Here is a 12,447-nt window from a genome sequence, read left to right as displayed (position 1 = left end):
TAGCATACGTTTCAGCCTGCATCCGTTTTAATGATTCTGTTGGTGCCAACGGGTTATTAAATGTCAGTGAGTATCTAGGGCATTGTTATAAACTAAAGATGCACAGACCTTCTGCTTTTGAAATGGTCATAGCCCACGTAGTGTGCTGGATTCAACTTTTTAATAGTTAGAAACATTGCAGAGATAATATTTTTATGTACTTAACATTTTGTGAAAATAAAGTTTGCAGCTATGAGCAGCCTCTTCCTTTTATAATCTACCTGGCGATAAGAGCTCTCATCAGCTTTCACTGAACTGTTGTCAAAAACGGATAGTAAAATTAGTATTAAACAGGTGTAAGAGTCAGTCTTTATATGGCAGCTGCATATATAAATTCTCTAGAAGTACTGTCATGCTTAGAGAGTATAAAGTTTAGAGGTATATTTGAAACATCTAATTACTTTTGCTCTCTGATTTAACTTTGAAATGCCATACTGTTTATAGAATCAACCTACCTTCTCACTGAACCAGATATTTATTGTATTTTTGCTATGAGCAATGAATCATGTTAGGTGCTAGGAGAAGGTGCAATTCCTGTCCTCTGGAAGCTGACGTTTCAGTTGGGAGAGGCACGTAACATCCTCTGCACTATCTGTCTATGCTGGTCCCTCTTTCTGAAATGCCCTTTGTCACTCTCTTTCCGCTCCTTTGCCTGGCCAGCGTCTGTGCACTTTGGCAAGTTCAGCTCCACATCTTCTAAGAGGCCTTCCTGCCTGCTTCTCGATTCCCATGCCACTGGTACCCCGGGCGTGTCTCTGTCACAGTGTTTGTCACGGGGGATGATAATTGTCAGTGTGTTTGGTAACCTCCCAGATTGTTAACTCCTCCAGTTTGTGAGACTGAGTCTTTCGATCTTATTTTCTGAGGGCTTGGCACATAGTAATTTCCTAATAACAGCTGGGAGGCTTCCCAGGTGGCACAGTGGTAAAAGAATCTGCTTGCCAAGCAAGAGATGTGGGTTCAATCCCTGAGTCAGGAAGATCCCCTGGAGTAGGAAATGGCAACCCACTCCAGTGTTCTTGCCGGAAGAATCCTGTGGACAGAGGAGCCTGACAGGTCACAGCGCATGGGATCACAAAGAATCAGACACAACTATGCATCTGAGCACAGCATAGCACACCACCACCACCACAACAAAAGAGCTTGAGGAACCAGCAAAGATGCTGCAAACACAGAGAGTCATAGAGATTAACTGACAAAGGTAGTATGCTGTCAGTATAAAGAATGGGTTATAAACAAACAATATGGATTTTAGGAAGGGAAGAAAGAATAGATTGATGGTCAAGGAAGGGTTCTTGGATCGGGGGTCACTTCATGAGCGTGTGGCCCATGCCACACTGGGCCCTGTGCTCAGAAGGGCTCCATGCTCTGCTGTCAGGGTCTGAAAATTCTTAATCATTTTTGAACAGAAAGACCATGTTTTCACTTTGCACTGGGGTTCATAAATTATGTAGCCAGTCTTATTGTTGATTCTAGGAGAATGACTGAGATTTATAGATAGGAGGTGGGGAGACCAGGTAGGAAGAGGGCACGGGAGTCTGACACATGAAGTGAGAGGTGTGCCAGGCATGTCAGAGGGTTGACAGACCAGTTGAAGAGCACCAGAGGGTTTATGGTATTAGTATGAGGCTTGAAAGATGGATGGAGGCTGAGTTTGGACACTGTCCTGGAAGTGATGAGTGCTGTCAGCTGATTCACAAGCAGGACAGTGTTGGGAGGACAGTGTAGCTTTATGAAAAGTAATGCAGTGAGTGGTGAGAGGCAGGGTGGGTTAAGGAGCAGCCAGGCAGGAAATTGTGAATCGGGAAGCTGATGCAAGGCCCAAGGGTTATGGTAGTAAGGGCTTAAATAAGGTAGAAGAGGCAGAGAGCACAAGATTGGAGAAGGCAATGGCACCCCACTCCAGTACTCTTGCCTGGAAAATCCCATGGACGGAGGAGCCTGGAAGGCTGCAGTCTATGGGGTCATGAAGAGTCAGACACGACTGAGTGACTTCACTTTCACTTTTCACTTTCATGCATTGGAGAAGGAAATGGCAACCCACTCCAGTGTTCTTGCCTGGAGAATCCCAGGGACGAGGGAGCCTGGTGGGCTGCCATCTATGGGGTCACACAGAGTCGGACACAACTGAAGCAACTTAGCAGCAGCGGTAGCAGCAGCATGAGGGAAAAAGGGGCTTCCCTGGTGGCTCAGCAGTTAAAGAATCTGCCTACAATGCAGGAAATGCAAGTTCGATCCCTAGGTCAGGAAGATCCCCTGGAGGCAGGCATGGCAACCTACTCCAGTGTTCTTGCCTGGAGAATCCCACGGACTGAGGGAGTAGGACATGACTGAAGTGAATGAGCATGCACGAACGCTTGAGAGAAAAATAGAATCAATTTTGACCACGTGTGAGAATGAGAAAAAAATATGGGTCGAGAATACTCTGGTCTGTCCTGGGCTAACGGTAGACCACTGGCTGGACTGAGGTTAGGGATGGGGTATGGATGAGCTTTTTTGTCAGAAGAACTATGAGTTCAGTTTTAGGTATTTGAGGTGACAGCAGGATTTCAAAATGGAATTATTCATTTTGCAATTACATATAAATAATCATTCATGGAGGAGAGAGTTTGCAAAAATAAAAAATGGGTAACAGGATCAAATATTGCAAGGCCATTAAGACTGAGTCAAGTCCTTCAGATCAGTTTTAGAAGAGCTAGACCTATAAAACCTTTGAGAAAATTGAGGAAATAAGGTAGCATTTCCTAAATTCAGAATCCTCTTTTCCAAATGCACTCCTCCTGAATTCCTGTCTTGTGTGTGTGTGTGTGTGTGTGTGTGTGTGTGTGTGTGTGCACCTGCCTAGCTGCTCAGTTTTGTCTGACCCTTTGTGACCCCATGGACTATAGCCCACCAGGCTCCTCTGTCCATGGGATTCTCCAGGTAAGAATACTGGAGTGGATTGCCATTTCCTTCTCCAGGGGATCTTCCTGACTCAGAGAGTGTACCCTCGTCTGCAAATTCTTTATCACTGCGCCACCTCCTGACTCATTGAACGGTACCATTCTCCACACCCAGGTTCCCATCCAGAAATGGGGGCATCCTTGATCCCTCCTACCCCTTATTACTCTCATCCTATATGTCCACTCAGTCCTTTCTTGTCCTTTCATCTGAACACATGTCCCTTGAATCTACCCACCGCTTGTCATCACCTTATACTGTGTGGAAGCAAGCCACCTGCAGTGGTCTGATCTTTATCCTCCTTTCCCTGACTCCAGCCCTCAACATCTCCTTCTTCTCATTGGAGGTACCGTTATTTGTCTGAAATACAGGTCTGACTGTGACACTTTCTAAGACCCTTATGAATTGTGTCCCCCCAACTGCCACTGCCCAACACACACACACACACACACACACACACACACACACACACACACACAGGATGTTGAAGTTCTAATCCCCAATGCCCATGAATGTCACTTTTATTTAGCAATAAGCCGTTTGCAGATGATCACGTTAATATGAGGTCATCGGAGTGGGCCCTCAGCCAGTATGACTGTCTCCTCATAAAAAGGGGAAATTCAGACACGGCTGGCATGTGGGTGATGCCTCTGCAAACCAAAGAAACCAAAGGCTGCCAGCAGCCAGCAGAAGCTGGGAGAGGGGCATGGAACGGATGGTCCCTCACAGCCCTCAGGAGGAACCAGCCTTGCTGCCATCTTGACACACCACCATCTTGTCTCTGCTACACTGTCCAGCCTTTCCTCTTTCTTTGCACCCTCACCCACCCCCACCCCTAGCTGCCTTGCATTTTTTTTTAATATAAATGACGTAAAATTTTTTATATATATATATATTTTTTTGCTGCACCAAGATCTTAGTTGCGAGATATTTCGTTGCGCCATGTGAACTCTTAGTTGCCGCCTATGGAATCTAGTTCCCCAACCAGGGATTGGATCTGGGCCCCCTGCATTGGGAGAGCAGAGTCTTAGCCACTAGACCACCAGGGAAGTCCCTGCCTTGCACTCGTCACTGCAGGAATGCTCAGCTGTGTCAGGTTCTAGATGTTCCTTGCTTTCTGTCACCTACGACCTTCTGCACATGCCAGCCCCTGTGGTCAGAGTACATTTCTGCCTCTCCTTTCCATCTCATCCTTGAAAGCTCAGCTTAGCCCTCTTCACTTTATTTATTCAACAAATACTTTTGAAATGCCAGGTGTCGTGTTTAGAGGTTAACAAGACAAACCCAGCCCTTGGCCTCATGGGATTCCCAGTCTAGTAGGAGAGACCAATATCAAATGAGGCAACATCAGCAGGATGTTGAAGGCGTTAAATTGATGGATTGTGGAAAGTGCCTGAGCACACATGCCAAAGTTGGACCCCAAGCTTGTAAAGAGAGAGAACACGAAGGAATTCAAAGCCTACTGTAGACTCTCACAAAGCTCAGGCCTCTGAGGTGACATGTGTCTTTGAAGGCAGGGGTGCAGGAAAGAGCTGTCAGACAGGAGGGCTGGTAGAAAGCTTATATAAGGATCACCAAGACACTCCTCACCCCATCCTGACCCCTACCTTGCATTTAAAAAAGGGAGATTCAAATAAAGAGCTTTGGGTTATTTTTAAAAATGATAAAAGAAATAAAATGTTCAATAGGAGTTTTGAAGAAAAGGTTAAAAAACTTCCCTGACTGTAGAACAGAAAAAACCAAGGGGGCAGAAAATTAGAAGATCAGTTCAGGAAGCCCAACACCCAAATAAAACTAATCCCAAGGAAAAAGAACATCAAAAAAGTAAGGAAAGAAGAGAGAAAGAGGGAGAGAAAAACTTCCCAGAACTGAAATACTTGAATTTCCAAATTAAGAGACCACTGAGTCCCTAGCACAGTGGATGGAAATGGACCCACTTTAAGACATAGCATAAAGTCCTGCAATGTCAGGCATATAGTAAAACCCTTAAATATTTCCAGAAAGAAAGAAAAAATGATATACAAGGGTCATGTCCTTGTGGGTATGGTCCCAAGCCAGGGCCATATGTTGGCAGACCTCTCAACAGCCAGCACTGGAACAGTTTCTTCATAATTTTGAAAGAAAATGATTGTGTGGACTTCCAAGAACGAAGGTAGATTGAGTATGTTTTCAGCTATAAAACATCTCAGGAAGTTTCTGTCCCATGCAGTCTTCTTTGGGAATCTAACTAAAGGATGTGCTAATGAAGAAAAGGAAGTAGACCAAGAAAGTGGAAAGTCTGTGGTCCAGAAGCAGAAGATCCAATGCAGAGGAAGAAGGGGATTCCCAGGATGATGGTGAATGGAAGTTTCTAGATGGCAGCTGGACAGCAGGACCAGAGAGCAAAACAGAAGACTCTCGGAAGGACCTCTCCAGGAGGAAAAAAAAGAGCACTGGATCCATTGTTTGGATTTTTGGTTTTTCATATTGTGTTTTAGCTCTGTTGGAGAGAGTTTGGTATAGAATTAATAATGGGCACACAGAAGCCAAATAGATGGAAAAGAAAAGATACAAGAAAGGAAGTGTAAACATTTTTCTCTACGGAACTCAGCTCTGAATATTTACATAGGCGTTGTGAAAACTGCGCGTTGGTTTGAAGAGCGTCATAGCCTTTAAGATCTTGTTGTAGAGAATGGTGGGAAGGCTGATGTGTACACAGTGTGAGGGATAAATCTCCACCTCCCAAGTAAGAAGTTAAAAAAATATATTGAACCTGAACAAGCAAGGCATAGTATAAGCAAAGCGTCAAGAAATATGACGCGGCAGAGAGATGGCCAAACTGTTGAAAATAATTGTTTTGGTGGAATGGGTGTCAGAGGTAGAGAAGAAGTGTGTCAGGAGACCAGTGTTTCATTATAAACCAGGAGGTAATATTTGACTTCTAAAACTATGCACATGTATTATTTTATTAAAAAATTGAAACTAATATCCACACAAAAGACATGTACACAAATGTCCATAGCAACGTTATTCAGAATATCTAAAACATGGAAGAAATTCAAATGTCTATCAGTTAATGAATGAATAAATAAAATGTGATATCTCCTTATGGGCTTCCGTGGTAGCTCAGATGGTAAAGAATCCACCTACGATGCAGGAGACCCAGATTCAATCACAGAGGAGCCTGGTGGGCTACATACAGCCCATGGGGTTTCGAGGAGTCAGACACAACTGAACGACTGGCACAACATATCCATACAGTGGGTATTATTCTCCTGTAGGAAGGAATGAAGTGCCCATGCAAATATGCTGCTAAGTCGCTTCAGTTGTGTCTGACTCTGTGTGACCCCATAGACGGCAGGCCACCAGGCTCCCCCGTCCCTGGGATTCTCCAGGCAAGAACACTGGAGTGGGTTGCCATTTCCTTCTCCAATGCATGAAAGTGAAAAGTGAAAGTGAAGTCACTCAGTCGTGTCTGACTCTTAGCGACCCCATGGACTGCAGCCCACCAGGCCCCTCCGTCGATGGGATTTTCCAGGCAGGAGTACTGGAGTGGGGTGCCATTGCCTTCTCCATACAAATATGGATGAACCTTAAAAATATTCTGCTAAGTAACAGTGTCAGACTATTTTTTTGGGCTCCAAAATCACTGCAGATGGTGACTACAGCCATGAAATTAAAAGACGCTTACTCCTTGGAAGGAAAGTTATGACCAACCTAGATAGCATATTCAAAAGCAGAGACATTACTTTGCCAACAAAGGTTCGTCTAGTCAATGCTATGGTTTTTCCTGTGGTCATGTATGGATGTGAGAGTTGGACTGTGAAGAAGGCTGAGCGCCGAAGAATTGATGCTTTTGAACTGTGGTGTTGGAGAAGACTCTTGAGAATCCCTTGGACTGCAAGGAGCTCCAACCAGTCCATTCTGAAGGAGATCAGCCCTGGGTGTTCTTTGGAAGGAATGATGCTAAAGCTGAAACTCCAGTACTTTGGCCACCTCATGCGAAGAGTTGACTCATTGGAAAAGACTCTGATGCTGGGAGGGATTGGGAGCAGGAGGAGAAGGGGACGACAGAGGATGAGATGGCTGGATGGCATCACTGACTCGATAGACATGAGTCTGAGTGAACTCCAGGAGTTGGTGATGGACAGGGAGGCCTGGCGTGCTGCGATTCATGGGGTCGCAAAGAGTCGGACACGACTGAGCGACTGATCTGATCTGATCTGATCTGCTAAGTAAAAGAAGCAAGTCACTAAAGACCACATGTTGTATGATTCCATTCATATAATATGTCCATAACAGAGAAATCTGTTGGTGCAAATAATAGCTGGCAGTTTGGGAGGTGGGGTTAAATGGGGAGTAACTGCTGATGGTACAAGGTGTGTTTTGGGGGTGATGAAAATGTTCTGGAAGCACATAGTGTGATGTTGCCCAACTCTGTCAGTATACTAAAAACACCTGAATTTCACTTTTAAAAGATGAGTTTTATGGCATGTGAATCATATCTCGAAAGAGCCATTATTAAAAAAGAAGAATTAGGTTGCATGAGGATAGAGTTGGAAAATAATATTTTTACTGAATAATTTATTGCATCTTTTACATTTTGAGCCCCGTGAAGATCTTATTAATCAAAAAAGTAATTTTTAAATTTAAATGAATAGTATTTAAAATGTGATGAAAGAGAGTATCCTAATCAACACTCATGTATTCAACACCTACTTTTGCCAAGTCTCAACGTTTTACTGTGGACATAGTTGGATTCTTCTGCCTGCCTTCCCACTGTCTCCCTAACTTGCCAGAGGTAACTATGTTCTTGAACTGCTATCTATTATTACTTAGACATGTTTTTATTATGAACACCCACATATACAGAGACATCCAGAAACCACACTATAATAGTTCTTTAAAATGTATAGATTATATTGGTATTATTCTGCAATTTTGCTTTCCACCACCTTTATATTTTTAAGATTTTCTCTTGCTTTGGCAATCTAGTTCTACTTTACTCATTTTCCCTGCTAGACACTATGCTGCTGCTGCTGCTGCTAAGTCTCCTCAGTCGTGTCCGAGTCTGTGCGACCCAATAGACGGCAGCCCACCAGGCTCCCCCGTCCCTGGGATTCTCCAGGCAAGAACACTGGAGTGGGGTGCCATTGCCTTCTCCACTATACTGAACCACAATTTATTCACTCCCCTGTTACTTTCATATTTTTGCTGTTAAGCAAAAGTGCAGTAAACATTCATTCACTACTTCATCTCATTCCATAACTGAGCCACTAAAGACCTGCCTATAATTAAGCTTATGTTATAAACTTAATTACAATAAAGGACAGGAATGGTATGTACCTAAAGGAAGCAGAAGATATTAAGAAGAGGTGGCAAGAATACACAGAAGAACTGTACAAAAAGATCTTCATGACCCAGATAATCACGAAGGTGTGTTCACTCACACTCACCTAGAGCCGGACATCCTGGAACGTGAAGTCAGATGGGCCTTAGGAAGCATCACTACGAACAAAGCTAGTGGAGGTGATGGAATTCCAGTTGAGCTATTTCAAATCCTAAAAGATGACTCTGTGAAAGTGCTGCACTCAATATGTCAGCAAATTTGGAAAACTCAGCAGTCACCACAGGACTGGAAAAGGTCAATTTTCATTCCAATCCCAAAGAAAGACAATGCCAAAGAATGCTCAAACTAACCACACAATTGCACTCATCTCACACACTAGTAAAGTAATGTTCAAAATTCTCCAAGCCAGGCTTCAGCAATACGCGAACCATGAACTTCCAGATGTTCAAGCTGGTTTTAGAAAAGGCAGAGGAACCAGAGATCAAATTGCCAACATCTGCTGGATCATGGAAAAAGCAAGAGAGTTCCAGAAAAACATCTATTTCTGCTTTATTGACTATGACAAAGCCTTGGACTGTGTAGTTCTGAAAGAGATGGGAATTCCAGACCACCTGACCTGCCTCTTGAGAAACCTATATGCAGGTCAAGAAGCAACAGTTAGAACTGGACATAGAACAACAGACTGTTTCCAAATAGGAAAAAGGAGTATGTCACGGCTGTATGTTGTCACCATGCTTATTTAACTTCTATGCAGAGTACATCATGAGAAACGCTGGGCTGGAATAAGCACAAGCTGGAAACAAGATTGCCGGGAGGAATATCATAACCTCAGATATGCAGATGACACCACCCTTATGGCATAAAGTGAAGAAGAACTAAAGAGCCTCTTGATGAAAGTGAAAGAGGAGAGTGAAAAAGTTGGCTTAAAGCTCAACATTCAGAAAACTAAGATCATGGCATCTGGTTCCATCACTTCATAGCGAATAGACAGGGAAACAGTGGAAAACAGTGGCTGACTTTATTTTTCTGGGCTCCAAAATCACTGCAGATGGTGATTGCAGCCATGAAATTAAAAGACACTTACTCCTTTGAAGGAAAGTTATGACCAACCTAGACAGCATATTAAAAAGCAGAGACATTACCTTGCCAACAAAGGTCCGTCTAGTCAAGGCTATGGTTTTTCCGGTAGTCATGTATGGATGTGAGAATTGGACTATAAAGAAAGCTGAGCACTGAAGAATTGATGCTTTTGAACTGTGGTGCTGGAGAAGACTCTTGAGAGTCCCTTGGACTGCAAGGATATCCAACCAGTCCATCCTAAAGGAAATCAGTCCTGAGTGTTCATTGGAGGGACTGATGTTGAAGCTGAAACTCCAATATTTTGAACACCTGATCTGGAGAGCTGACTCATTTGAGAAGACCCTAATGCTGGGAAAGATTGAGGGCAGGAGGAGAAGGGGATAACAGAGGATGAAATGGTTGGATGGTATCACCAACACAATGGACATGGGTTTGGGTGGATTCTGGGAGTTGGTGATGGACAGGGAGGCATGGCGTGCTGCGGTTCATGGGGTCGCAAAGAGTCGAACACAACTGAGCGTCTGAATTGAACTAAACTGCATGCACGTTGAGTCTCTTCGTCGCTTTAGTCATGTCCAATTCTCTAACCTTCTGGAATGTAGCCCTCCAGGCTTCTCTGTCCATGGGATTCTCCAGGCAAGAATACTGCAGTGGGTTGCCATTCCCGTCTCCAGGGGATCTTCCTGACCCAGGGATCAAACCCGAGTCTCCTGAATCTCCTGCATTGACACGTGGGTTCTTTACTGCTAGTGCCACTGAGCTTATGTTTGGAAGGAGACAGTACGCTTAATTTAAAAGGCTATACTTTAGAAGGTATTAAATCTGTAGAAGCTATAGAGCAGGATGAGGGTGATTGAAAATGACAAGAGTAGGACTGCAATTTTAAACGGTTGGGGAAGAAGTCCAAGTCATCTCTTTTTAAAAATATTTATTAATTTAATGTTTATTTGGCTATGCTGGGTCTTAGTTGCCTCAGGTGGTGGGATCTTCATTGCCACCTGTGGGATCTTTAGTTGCAACATGTGGGTTCTAGTTTCCAGACCAGGAATTGAAGTCAGGCCCCCTGCATTGGGAATGTGGAGTCTCAGACACTGGACTTACAGGGAAGTTCCCATGTCATCCATTTCTGTGTTAAGGCTGCCTAGTAAACAACTTCCAAATCTCAGTTGTTTACAGCAAGGAACCTAGGTTCCTGGGTCAGCTGGGATGACTCTGCTTCGGAACATGGGTCAACTGGAACTGGCCTGGGCTGTGCAGTGGGTTCAGGTTCACCTCAAGCATCTCCTCTTTCCTGTTGAACAAAGATGTGGTTTTCTCAGGGCTTCCCTGGTGGCTCAGTGGTGAAGAATCTCCCGCAATGCGGGAGACGTGGGGTTCAAATCCTGGATCAGGAAGATCCCATGGAGGAGGGCATGGCAACCCACTCCAGTATTCTTGCCTGGAGAATCCCATGGATAGAGGAGCCTGGTGGGCTACAGTCCATGGGGATGCAAAAAGTCAGACATGAGTGAAATGACTGAGCCCACAGGCATGCTCGTGGTTTTCTCATGGTCAGTGGACTCAGAAGTACAGGAGACCAAGTCGAATCATGGAAGCACATTCAAGACCTCTGTTTGTGTTTTTTCTGCTAACAGTCAAAAGCTCAAACAAGTTGCATGAAACAAGCCCAGGTAGGAGGAGAGCACGGAGAAGGCAATGGCACCCCACTCCAGTTCTCTTGCCTGGAAAATCCCATGGACGGAGGAGCCTGGTGGGCTGCAGTCCATGGGGTTACTGAGGTTAGGACACACTGAGCGACTTCACTTTCACTTTTCAGTTTCATGCATTGGAGAAGGAAATGGCAACCCACTCCAGTGTTCTTGCCTGGGGAATCCCAGGGACAGGGGAGCCTGGTGGGCTGCCGTCTGTGGGGTTGCACAGAGTCAGACACGACTGAAGCGACTTAGCAGCAGCAGCAGCAGTAGGAGAGCATGCTGTACCAGCCTGGGTGGGAGGTCCTGAGTCATCTCAGAGCAAAGATGTCAGTGTATAATTCTACAGTGGAGAGGTAGTGTAGATTTGGAAACTGTAGTTTTAGAAAAATTGAAGGAAATTTAAAAATAATACCTAATTCATAGGATTTTTTGAGGAATAAGTAAAATAATGTAGGTGAACTATCTAGTCCAGAAAGTGAAAGCGTTAGTCGTTGAGTCATCTCTGACTCTTTGCATCCCCATCCATGGACTGTAGCCCACCAGGCTCCCCTGTCTGTGGAATTACCCAGGCAAGAATAGTGGAATGGGTAGCCATCCCTTTCTCCAGGGGATCTTCCTGACCTAGGGAATGAACCCAGGTCTCCCATTTTGCAGGCAGATTTTTTTTTTTTACCATCTGCGCCACCAGGGCATCCAAGTCCAGAGCCTGGTCTAAAGAGTAAAAGACTAGTTAACACTTACATTGCATTTCCTATGTGCCACACGTTCTTCCAAGTTCTCTGTGTGCATCAGTTGATGTCACCCTCACAGCAGCGTACCAAACAGACACTATCCTTCTCCCCACCTTCTAGATGAAAAACAGTAGATAATTTGCCCAAGGTCACACACCTAATACAGCAGTGCATTCTCAGTTGCTAAGTCATGTCTGGCTCTTTATGACCCCAAGAGCTATAGCCTGCGAGGTTCCTCTGTCCATGGGATCTTTCAAGACAAGAATACTGGAGTAGATTGCCATTTCCTCTCCAATACAGCAGTAGAGTTGAGGTTTGACAACCAGAGAAGTGGCCCAGCATCTGTACTCCTAGTCTTTATTCTGCATGCCTCCCAGACCCTGAGTCTGGGTTAGTAGTGTGTATTCCCATGGGCACCCAGCTTTTCTTCTGTCGTGGTTCTGAGTACCACTGCGAAGTCACTGGTCTGCATCCTTGACTACAGTGGACATTCTGCAAAAACGGAGATTATGTTCATCTTAATTACTCTTATGCCCTGCGCATCAAATATCAGGGGCAGGGGAGGGGCAGTAGGGTGAGGTAGAGGTGTTGTCCCCTTTGATCAATTCCCACAGTGTGTGAAGGGCAGATGGAG

General features: G+C 44.6%; 1 protein-coding gene across 4 annotated transcripts in view; it reads left to right on the top strand.

The window, feature by feature from the left end:
- LCP1 (lymphocyte cytosolic protein 1) overlaps positions 1-12,447 on the top strand; it is a 104,831-nt gene that overhangs the window by 21,813 nt on the left and 70,571 nt on the right. The window lies entirely within an intron of this gene.

Source organism: Bos indicus x Bos taurus, chromosome 12, assembly GCF_003369695.1.
Source record: "Bos indicus x Bos taurus breed Angus x Brahman F1 hybrid chromosome 12, Bos_hybrid_MaternalHap_v2.0, whole genome shotgun sequence".
NCBI classification, from domain to species: Eukaryota; Metazoa; Chordata; class Mammalia; order Artiodactyla; family Bovidae; genus Bos; species Bos indicus x Bos taurus.
This window is presented reverse-complemented; position numbering and strand designations above follow the sequence as displayed.